Source organism: Rhinoderma darwinii, chromosome 3 (assembly GCF_050947455.1).
Source record: "Rhinoderma darwinii isolate aRhiDar2 chromosome 3, aRhiDar2.hap1, whole genome shotgun sequence".
In the NCBI taxonomy this organism is placed as follows: domain Eukaryota; kingdom Metazoa; phylum Chordata; class Amphibia; order Anura; family Rhinodermatidae; genus Rhinoderma; species Rhinoderma darwinii.
This window is the reverse complement of record NC_134689.1, coordinates 196,720,693-196,730,787: the sequence shown is the minus strand read 5'-3', so window position 1 is coordinate 196,730,787 and position 10,095 is coordinate 196,720,693. Positions and strand designations below refer to the sequence as shown.

Sequence of the window (10,095 nt, the reverse complement as noted above, 5' to 3'; positions counted from 1 at the left end):
CAGATGTTTATAGATTTTTTATGTCTTATGGCATTTGCACAATAAAAATACTTGTAAAAAATCATTTACTTTTTGTGTTACCATATTCTAAGAGCCAGAACTTTTTTTATTTTTCCATCAATAAAGCCGTGCGAGGACTTATTTTTTGCGTAACGAACTGTAGTTTGAATCGTTACCATTTTTAGGTACATGCGACTTTTTGATCTCTTTTTATTCCATTTTTTGGGAGGTGAAGTGACCAAACAATTGTGATTGTGGTAAAGTTTATTATTATTTTCTTTTATGGCGTTTACTGCGCGGGATAAATAACAAAATAATTTTGTAGTTCAGGCCATTTCGGACACGGCGATACCAATTATGTATAATTTATTTGTTTGTTTATATATTTTTATTAATAATAAAGGACTGATAGGGGAAAAAGGGGGATTTTTACTTTTATCACTTTTAAAACTTTTATTTTCTTATTTTTACACATCTTTTTTTTACTTCTTTTTTACTTTATTACTTTGTCCCACTAGGGGACTTGAGGGCAGGAGGCCCTGATCGCTATTCTAATACACTGCACTACATGCGTAGTGCAGTGTATTAGAGCTGTCAGCTACTCACTGACAGCAAGCATAGCGGTTCCTGACTTTGTCAGGACCCACTAGGCTTCCGTCGATGGCATAACCGGACGCCATTGTTTGGCGTCCGGTTGCCATAGTCACCATCGCTGGCCGCTATTGTGTAGCAGGCCGGCGATGGTAGCTTAACCCCTAAAAAGCTGCAATCCCTATTGAACGCAAATTTTAAGGGGTTAATCAGCGAGGACACAGCAATCGGTCCTCGCTGTAGGAGCTGCGGCAACTGCTGTACGAGACAGCAGCTGTCACAGCTCCTGTATGTGTCGGGAAGACGGCCGAAACGGGCGTTACTCCCGTGACGTACTATTATATCATGGAGCGTGAACGATACAGCTACCATGACCTAATAGTACGTCCAGGAGCGGGAAGGGGTTAACACATACTACTGATTTGTATGCTTTATGTTATAAAAACAATGCAGAAATAAATAAAAATTATTTCTTTACTTTGAACATCATCTGACATTTATTTACTCATTTTAATTTATGCGTATCCCACTTTAGAAATAATAAATGCTGTACAGACATTAGTACTCTTTTAGCAAATTGTTTGAAGTATATTTTAAATGCAATTGGGACACAATAAGACACAGTTTATAAAAGTTTAAAGGCAATCTGTCAGCAAATTCATGCTGCCCTAACCATGGTCAGCATGAAATACTGACAGGCTTCCTCATAATGAAGAACTGGATGGCTCCCCTCTGTCTTCTCTATTCCTGGTTTGGCTTAATTGTGTCAAGGTCTGGAGAAGGTTTGGAATCCAGTGGCTGCAATGATCTGGCAGAAGGATAATAATAGAAAGAGTAGTCAGGGGTTGTAGCGTGAGGCAGAGATGTGGTCAGGAAACTATCCAAGTTTGGTACACAAATGACCAGCAACTGTTTGTAGCATGAGGCAGAGATGTGGTCAGGATACAGCCCAAGTTCAGTACACAAATGAGCAGTAACAGTTTGAAGAGTAAGACAGAAAGTAACTAGACTACAGGCATGAAGCTCAACAGTCTGGCAAGGAGGAAGTGCGAGGGCCAGACTTTCATAGTACGCCAAAATCTGTAAAATCCTGACAGATTGACAGGTCTGTCCCTATTTGCTTATAGAGAAACCAAGCCGATGTACATATATTCATATTTCTAATAGCTGACTTCCACTCAAACATCTTCTGCTGAATTGTGCCTGATGTGACATTTTAGTGTCTTACTATTCTCTCTTCCAATACACTCTACTAATGCTGCTTATTATTGTCTGATCTCCATTGTATAACTCTCAGAAAGCCACTTCATGTCCAAACCCTGGACCAACGAAGTACCTGTGATCGTAATGAGTTTTGTTTGTGATAACAAAATATTCTAGGTGAAATACATGACATACTTAATATTTTCCTTTATTACTTGGTGATATCACATTGTATCATGTATGTTACAAGCAAAGATGATCTGCAGGTTGCTAATGAAATGATACAATCATAAGTTCTTGGTACTCCCTATATTAATGCATTCCCTCCACATCCTGCTGATGAATAAGCAAGTGCTTGTGCTGATGTCATTTCTAGAAACTCCAACTGCAGTAACCCTCCTATACTAGGGCTCTGTTCACATTTGTTATGCTCTTTGAATCAGGGGTTGTTATATATTTGTTGGCAAAATATTGTATTGCACCGTCTATAGCATTATTCTTGCCACCAAAAATATTACAACCCCAATGAAAACCTGACAGACCCTAGTATAAATCAATGGATTAGTTGGAATATGCTTGAAAATGGATCTGTCATTGCTGACATGGCCCCATTATGAATGGAAGCCATGATGCTAGTATGAACAGATCCTTACATATATGGTTACTATAGTATAAAATAGTAAAGTACCTGCTGAGGTTTAATTAACATGACCAATACCACTGCCCAAACTAGACATTTACTTTTATTGTTGGGACATCAGACACGAAGTACATTATTACATAAGCCAAAAAAGAGAACCCCCTATTCAGTATTCTGTACCTGTTCTTTTTCCCTCCGTTCAAGCTAAATTAGGAGACATACACACAAAGAATAGTGTCTCATGATCATAGTCTCAAATGGATATGGTTGATCTAGAGGACAAATAGATTGATATAATGTTAGCAGAGTTTACTTTATTTTCCATTTCAAAGCTACACGAGATAAACATTGTCATTATGTTTAATATGAAAATGATTCGGTCAAGGGATACTTGACCGAATCAAATTGTTGCAAATGTATATTCAAAGAACAATGCCCATGAGACCACAATAAAATGTAACATAGTCGTACATAGAAAAATGTAATACAAAAGAACTTTATTTGCATGTTGCTTTTTCCTTTTACCATTTATCTTTGGCAGCATTTCTGAAATAGCTTTGACATAAACTTTCCACAATAAAACCAATTCAAAACGTGAAAAAAATCTATTTATCTTCACAATATACCATAAAATAAATCTGTCATTGCACACCTTGTAGTTTAACCCCAATACACCTTTTCATGGCAGCCGTTAAGGGTACTTATGGCTGAGTTCCGCCTTTTCACGGCTCTGTGTCATAAGCCCGGCACAGGTGTCCTGTGCCAGTAAAAGCGGGTGTCGTGCGGGCTAAAGACAGCCGGGCACCTGCTCTAATGAGCAGGATCGATTTCAACATCGATCTCACCCATTTAACCCCTTGGATGCGACGCTCAATAGCAAGCGCCACATCCAAGTGGTTTTGGAGGGAGGGAGCTCCATCTCTCATCCCACTGGCACCCTGCAATGGCAATCGCAGGGTGCCGATGGCTTCTATGGCAGCCGGAGGCTTAATAAAGGCTTCCAGATCTGCCTGTGATGGATGCCTGCTAGGCCATGTCTGAGGCATGACCTAGCAGGTACCTGTCAGTTTTACACTGACAGGCAATAATACGCTACAATATAGAAGTATTGCAGTGTATTATGAAAGCGATCAGAAGATCGCATAGTAAAGTCCCATAGTGGGACTAAAAATAAAGTTATCAAAAAGTTGAATACATTTTATAATAAATGAATAAAAATCCCAAATAAAAAAAATGAAAAACCCACTTTTTTCCTTATAAAATACTTTAATATGAAAAAACTAAACAAATATTAAAACATTACACATATTTGGTATCCTCGCATCCGTAAAAACCCCACCTATAAAGCTATTATGTTATTTAACCCGCATGGTGAACGCCGTAAAAAAATAAAATAAAAACCAATGTCAGAATTGCTGCTTTCTGTTCATCCTGCCTTCAAACAAATTTGATAAAAAGTGATCAACAAGTTGCATGTACTTGAAAATGGTACCAATAAAAACTAGAAGTCATCCCGCAAAAAATCAAGCCCTCAAAAACAGCTGCATCAGTGGAAAAATAAAAATAAAAAAAGTGTTTTTACTGTGTAAAAGTAGTAAAACATACAAAATCGATATAAATTTAGTATTGCCATAGTCGTAATGTCCCACTGAATAAAGTTATTATGTTATTTATACCACACAGTAAACAACGGAATTCTAAGATGCAAAAAAGAGTGGCAAAGTTTATGGGGTTTTTTCCATTACCCCCGCAAAAAAGCTAATCAATAAATTATATGTACCTGAAAATGGTGCTATTAAAAAATACAACTTGTCCCGTAAAAAACAAGACCTTATATAGCTATGTCGACACAAAAATAAAAAAAGTTATAGCTTTTGGAATGCGATGATGGAAAAACGTAAAAAATAGCTTGGTCATTAACTGGTTGCCGACACAGGACGAGAATGCTCGTCCTGAGCGGCGGGTACGTCGTGCATTAGGACGAGCATTCTCGTCCTGTGTCACAGCCATCTCTGCGCGCGATCGAGAGCGGGGCAACGGCTGTAATACACAGCCACGCCCTTGCTCTGACAGCGGAGAGAAGAGAAACATCTTATCTCCGTCGCTAACCCCTTGAATGCCGTGATAAATGCTGATCATGGCGTTCAAGGAGGGGGGAATTCACTTTGATTGCGTCACAGAAAATAACTGTGATGCGATCAAAGCCCATAACTTGTATGGCCAGACAGCCCAGGGTCCATTGAAGGACCCCAGGGCTGTCTGAACATATTTCCTGTTGTTAGGGCATACTGAGGTATGTCCTAACAACTGCCTGTGTACAATCAGTACACAGGCTAATGTACTAGCATATAGATATATTCCAGTACATTACAGTTCAAAAATCAAAATGAAAAATCCCTTTATGGGATTAAAAAAAAAAATTAAATGAAAGTAATTTTTTTTTAATGATAAATAAATAAATAAAAAGTAAAAATATACACAGAAACAAACATTTTTTTTTATAATAAATAAACTTTTTAAAATATAAGCCCCAAAAAATGAAATATAGACATATTTGGTTTCGCCACGACCGTAACAACCTGTACAACAAATGTATAACATTATTTATGATGATCGATGTATGGTGTAAAAAAAATAATTAAAACTGCAGCGGCACTGCTTTTTTTCTGCATTTTCGCCAAAATAAAAATTTACATAAATTAAACGATAATGTATTTGTACCAAAAAATGGTACCTCCATAAAGTACAACTTGTCACGCAAAAAACAAAGTCTCATACAACTACGTCGTACATAGAATTAAGAAGTTATGAGTGTCAGGATGCAAAGAGGGAAATATAAAAAAATTGTTCTGTCCTCAAGGACAAAATAGGTCTAAAATATGCCGGTTAAATATAATAATTTGCCGAAGTTATGAGAGAAGAAAATTTAAAACCACATGGCACATATAAAATAGTTAAAAGAGTACTTGATTTTGCTGTTTATTGATAAAATGCTACTGGCAGTGTACTACCAAAAGGTGAAAATAAACAATCATATACAAACTAAAATTGTATGTAAATCATCAATACATCACGTCAACCATCCATCTTTGTCCCCTAAAAAAATGGGGAAAAAGAAAAGAAAAAACTCTATACTTATAACTCCACTGTGAAACTATGCAGATTACTTATTGATAACATACACCCTAAAAAATAAAGGTTTGCTAGTCCAGTTTTCCCACCTTATAGCTAGTTGTGCATTATGAGAGTATCTAGAATTACTGTCTATCCAGAAATCATATAAAAGATATTCACTGAATATATCACCTCTTTAGAGCTCATTCCACTACCTCCTTTCCATTTCTTAGAAATTAATAATCGTGTAGCGGCTGATATTCTTGACACCACCCTTTTGGCTTTGAATGGAATTTGAGTGAGGCCTATATCCAGCAAAGCTAGCTCTGGTTTTGTCAGGATAATTGTGGAGGGAATGACATGCGCTCATCCCCACCACATTTGAAAAAGAGTACCTTCCTGTGAGCAGCCCTTAAAGCACAAGTTGGAATTGCCAATTGGAAACTGTGTAAATTTCAGTTGGTGAATTATGCCAGCGTAGTTGAATCTTACGAGCAATTTCCATATGGTTAATAGATTGCCTCATGGCAATTCAGTATAGTGAAGGCAATACCAAGATCTCTCTCCCATCTCAACATATGCAGTGTTTTTATGTTGCTCACTTTGTTTGATAGATGCTTGTATATTAAAGCTAATCCCTTCGGTTTTGAACTTACTTTTCGACACCAGGCGTCATTACTAATCAAACTTCTCAGTTGTAAATACTGATAAAACATATCTATTTTGAGATAATTAATTTTTTCCAGCTTTCCCAGTTTGAATGAACAGAAAGTATCTTTATCAAAAAATGTATTTAAAATTACAATGCAAGCCTACGTCCAGGAAAGGATTTTAAAATTCTGAATTTTTCATGTAATAACTATTAATTTGCAATCTTTGGGGGAATTTAGCAACCTTGCAACACCGGATTTCTAGCGTAGAAAACTTGCAAAAAGGGCCAAAAAGTTGCAATTAGTGGTGCAAATTGTAATTTTTTTTTTTGCCTTTTCATGCTGCCCTTGCCACTTTAGTGAAAAGGGGGTGTTGCTTCCTAAAGGAGGATGGGGCCACAGCGGCCCGACAAATGTATTATAATTTACGTCAGCAAACTGGCGTAAACTATAGTGGAAATATTTGCCAGCTCCTAGCTGGTGTACATTTCACTCTATGGAACGTAGCAAGGTAGAGGCTCGTGCTGGGTCCTGAACCTTGCTCCCCCTCATTACACTATCTCCCTCCCCTTCAGACAATTAAAGGGGAATGTAGCACCTATTTTTTTTTCCTATTTATAACCAGATAGTGAATTATAAATCTTTTTTTCTAATCTATTTATATTTTTTGATTGTAGATTTTTTTAAATTGTATTTTCTGTGCATGATTATGGGCGCTGCCAATTTCCCTGATCTGCTGTTAACAGCATTTAGAGATATGCTTTACAGCAGTCACATGGACTAAAGGAACCTGTGCCAGAAGGGGTAGAAAAGGAGCTGTGTCCCTCACCTAACCTATTGTCAATGGTGGATCCTGTGTTATCTATTTAGAGGTGTTACTTTTCATTGCAATCCTGCCTGTGATAATGATAATATGATGACTGCTGAGAAGTGATCTCTACAGAGCATGAATTTCAGTCTTTTGTGATGCTCAGTGACCAGAGTGAAAATTTCAGGATTATTTTTTTATATAGACAATGACAGAAAATTAAAAAAAAAAATCACAGCAAATTCCTAAAATATATGTTTAACATAAAAACTTGATTTAAGCAATAGGTCATTTTCTGATGATACATTCCCTTTAAACAGTAAAAAATTGTATAGAAAATATCTATATTCTTATCTCATCACCAGGAAATGCCAGTCTTAAAGACTGTGTAAACCTTCAAAAGTTGTTTTTTTGTGTGTTTTTTTAATAAAAAGTTCAATCAGTGTGATTGGTGCAACTTTATAATTCGTTTTTATTAAAAATTATTTTCACTTTTTGATATACAGCTGCTCTGTATTCTCTATACAAATAAGCTGTATTGTTCGCTAAATCCTGTTCCCGTCAGGTCCGCAGGACTGTTGGGTTCAGTAAAAGCGAGTCCTGCATGTCTCTGTCTAAGTTAGATGTGATGGATTACAGGTGGATCTTGCGTGTCAGGTCCGCGGGACTGACGGATTCAGGTCTTAGCGAACGGTACAGCTGCTTTGTATGCAGAATACAGAGTAGCTGTATCTCGAAAAGTAAAAATAATTTTTTAATAAAAATGAATTATAAAGTTTCATTAACCACACTGATTGACCTTTTTATAAAAAAAATAAACCCTTTCAAAGGTTTACATAGTATTTAAAATATTATGTCCTTTGTTTTTAAATAAAATCCATTTTTTCTTAACCACAATATCCCTCTAGGTTTCTTGTACAGATTGCAGTACGTACAAAGCCTGGTAGGGGCAAAGCATGTTGAGAACCAGTAGATCTCTAAACTTTTTTTGCCAACGGTATTCTTGTTCAATCTGCAGCCATTTCTGAGAAGGTGACTTCCTCCACCACTCCCTAATAAGTTCCAATAAAGCTGCCTCTTATTATGTACTATTAAGTACCCCCCATACCTGCTTTGCCTATCGGTATAAATACTATTTTTTTTTATGGACTCTAGGTTTTTCAAATAACCAAATAAATTTTAGCAATAGAGTCAGTATATCCGGGATGATATAAGACAGGGTTTTTAACCAATATTGTGCGTAAGATATAAAGCACCTTGGGCAGAATATTTATATTAATACTACTATTTCTTGCCACCCATTAAAAGTTTATTTTCCTTATATTCTAGTAACTGGTTCTTAATCCGCCTTTTAAGCTGACACCAGTTCACTTCTATTAATTTATTTATAGACAGGGCTATAAAGATCCCTAAGTATGGAAAACCCTTTTCTGACCATATATACCATAACTAAATATACACAGTCGAGTCACATTATTACGACCACCAGCTAATATCCAGAGTTACCGCCGTATTCAGCCCGGACATCAGCTTAACGGGCTGGGATTGACTCAATAAAGTTATTGTAGATTGTCTCAGGTATCTAGAGCCATGCTGACTGCAGTGCATCCCACATTTGCAGGAGGGTGCGTGAGGGAGAATCCATAGAGCGAACAAAACGATGGAGGTGGTCCCACAGATGCTCAATTGGGTTCAAGTCTGGTAAGTTAGGGGGCCAGGAAAGTACTTGGAAGTCTTGGTCGTGCTCTTCCAGCCACTGTCAGACATTTCTAGCCGTGTGCCATATCGAATTGTCTCGCTGGAAGATTCCATCTGCCCCAGGGAAGACAAACAGCATGTATGGGTGGACGTGATCTACCACGATGGATTCATACACAAAAAGGTTCAGAGTGTCTTCAACATGGATAAGTGGGCCCAGAGAATGGCATGAAAAAATTCCCCAGGCCATAACGCTGCCGCCACCAGCTTGTGTTCTACCAGCAATGGTTGCATGGTGTTTGTTCTCTGATGTTTCTTGCCTGACACGTCAACGTCCATCCGGTCGATTAAGCAGAAAACGTGACTGATCGGAGAAGGCAACCCTTTGCCAATCATCGGTGGTCCAATTCTGATACTGCAGTGCAAATGTAGGCCTTTTTCTCCGATGCCCTTTTGTTAGCATAGGAGCAGTGAACATCCGTCTACTTCAAAGCCCCATACACAGTAAGGTTCGCTGAACTGTCATATTAGACACACATATGGTAGCCCCCTGGTTGATTTTCACTGTGAGCTGTTCCACTGTAGTGTGTCGTTCGGCCCTCGCGCACCTTCAAAGCCGACGGTCACCTCTCACATTAATGCCACGTGGTGCTATGCAGTTTCCACGTCAGTTATTCCCAATGGTGCCATATGTCCACTAATGATACACTTTCACCACAGCAGCATGCGAACAGTTCACAAACTGCACTGTTTGAGAAATACTGCCACCCTTGACCCGAAAGCCAACAATCATCCCTTTTTGCAACTTTGATAAATTGTCCCTTTTACCCATGACAACAATGAGTGATATGTGTTCAGACAGCCTATTGCACAGCTTATATACCCAAAAAGCCAGCCCATGACACATCACTTCCTTCATGGGCTACACACTGCCGACGTCAAAAGTAGGAGGTGGTCATAATAATGTGACTTGACTGTGTATATTCCGTAATGATATACATCTAAATTACTAATATTTGCTCTATGTTCTTTCCATCTTCACTTCGTTACCCTTTTTGTAAGTTTATGTGTAAAGGGTTAAATAAATATTGCCTGATGGGAAAGTATAAACTAGCTTTTCTCATGTATCATTTGTCTGTTGTGCAACATATTGTCTATCTTCAGTTTGTCTCAACTCATTGTATAATAAAACTAAGCATTCTCCTATCAACAGGCGTGGTTTTTAAAGAAAAACTCTACTATAAGATACTTAATAAAATAAAGAAATAATATGGGAAAAATTAGAACATAGTATGACACACTAATAGAGCAATAAAAGTGGGTACAATCATACCCATTGAAAATCCCCCCAAATTGGGAAACAATGTGGCAAAAAGTGATACACTCCATGA

The 10,095-nt window shown here is 37.6% G+C and overlaps 1 long non-coding RNA gene across 1 annotated transcript in view; it reads right to left on the bottom strand.

Annotated features, from left to right (window-relative positions):
• Nucleotides 1-1,184: 1,184 nt before the first annotated feature.
• The window catches only part of LOC142747955 (uncharacterized), a 105,535-nt gene continuing 96,624 nt past the window's right edge, over nucleotides 1,185-10,095 (bottom strand). The window contains exons 2-3 of the long non-coding RNA XR_012882105.1: nucleotides 2,615-2,706; nucleotides 1,185-1,399 (exon numbers count right to left, since the gene is read on the bottom strand). This is a non-coding gene — a long non-coding RNA (uncharacterized LOC142747955). The remainder of the gene's footprint in view (nucleotides 1,400-2,614; nucleotides 2,707-10,095) is intronic.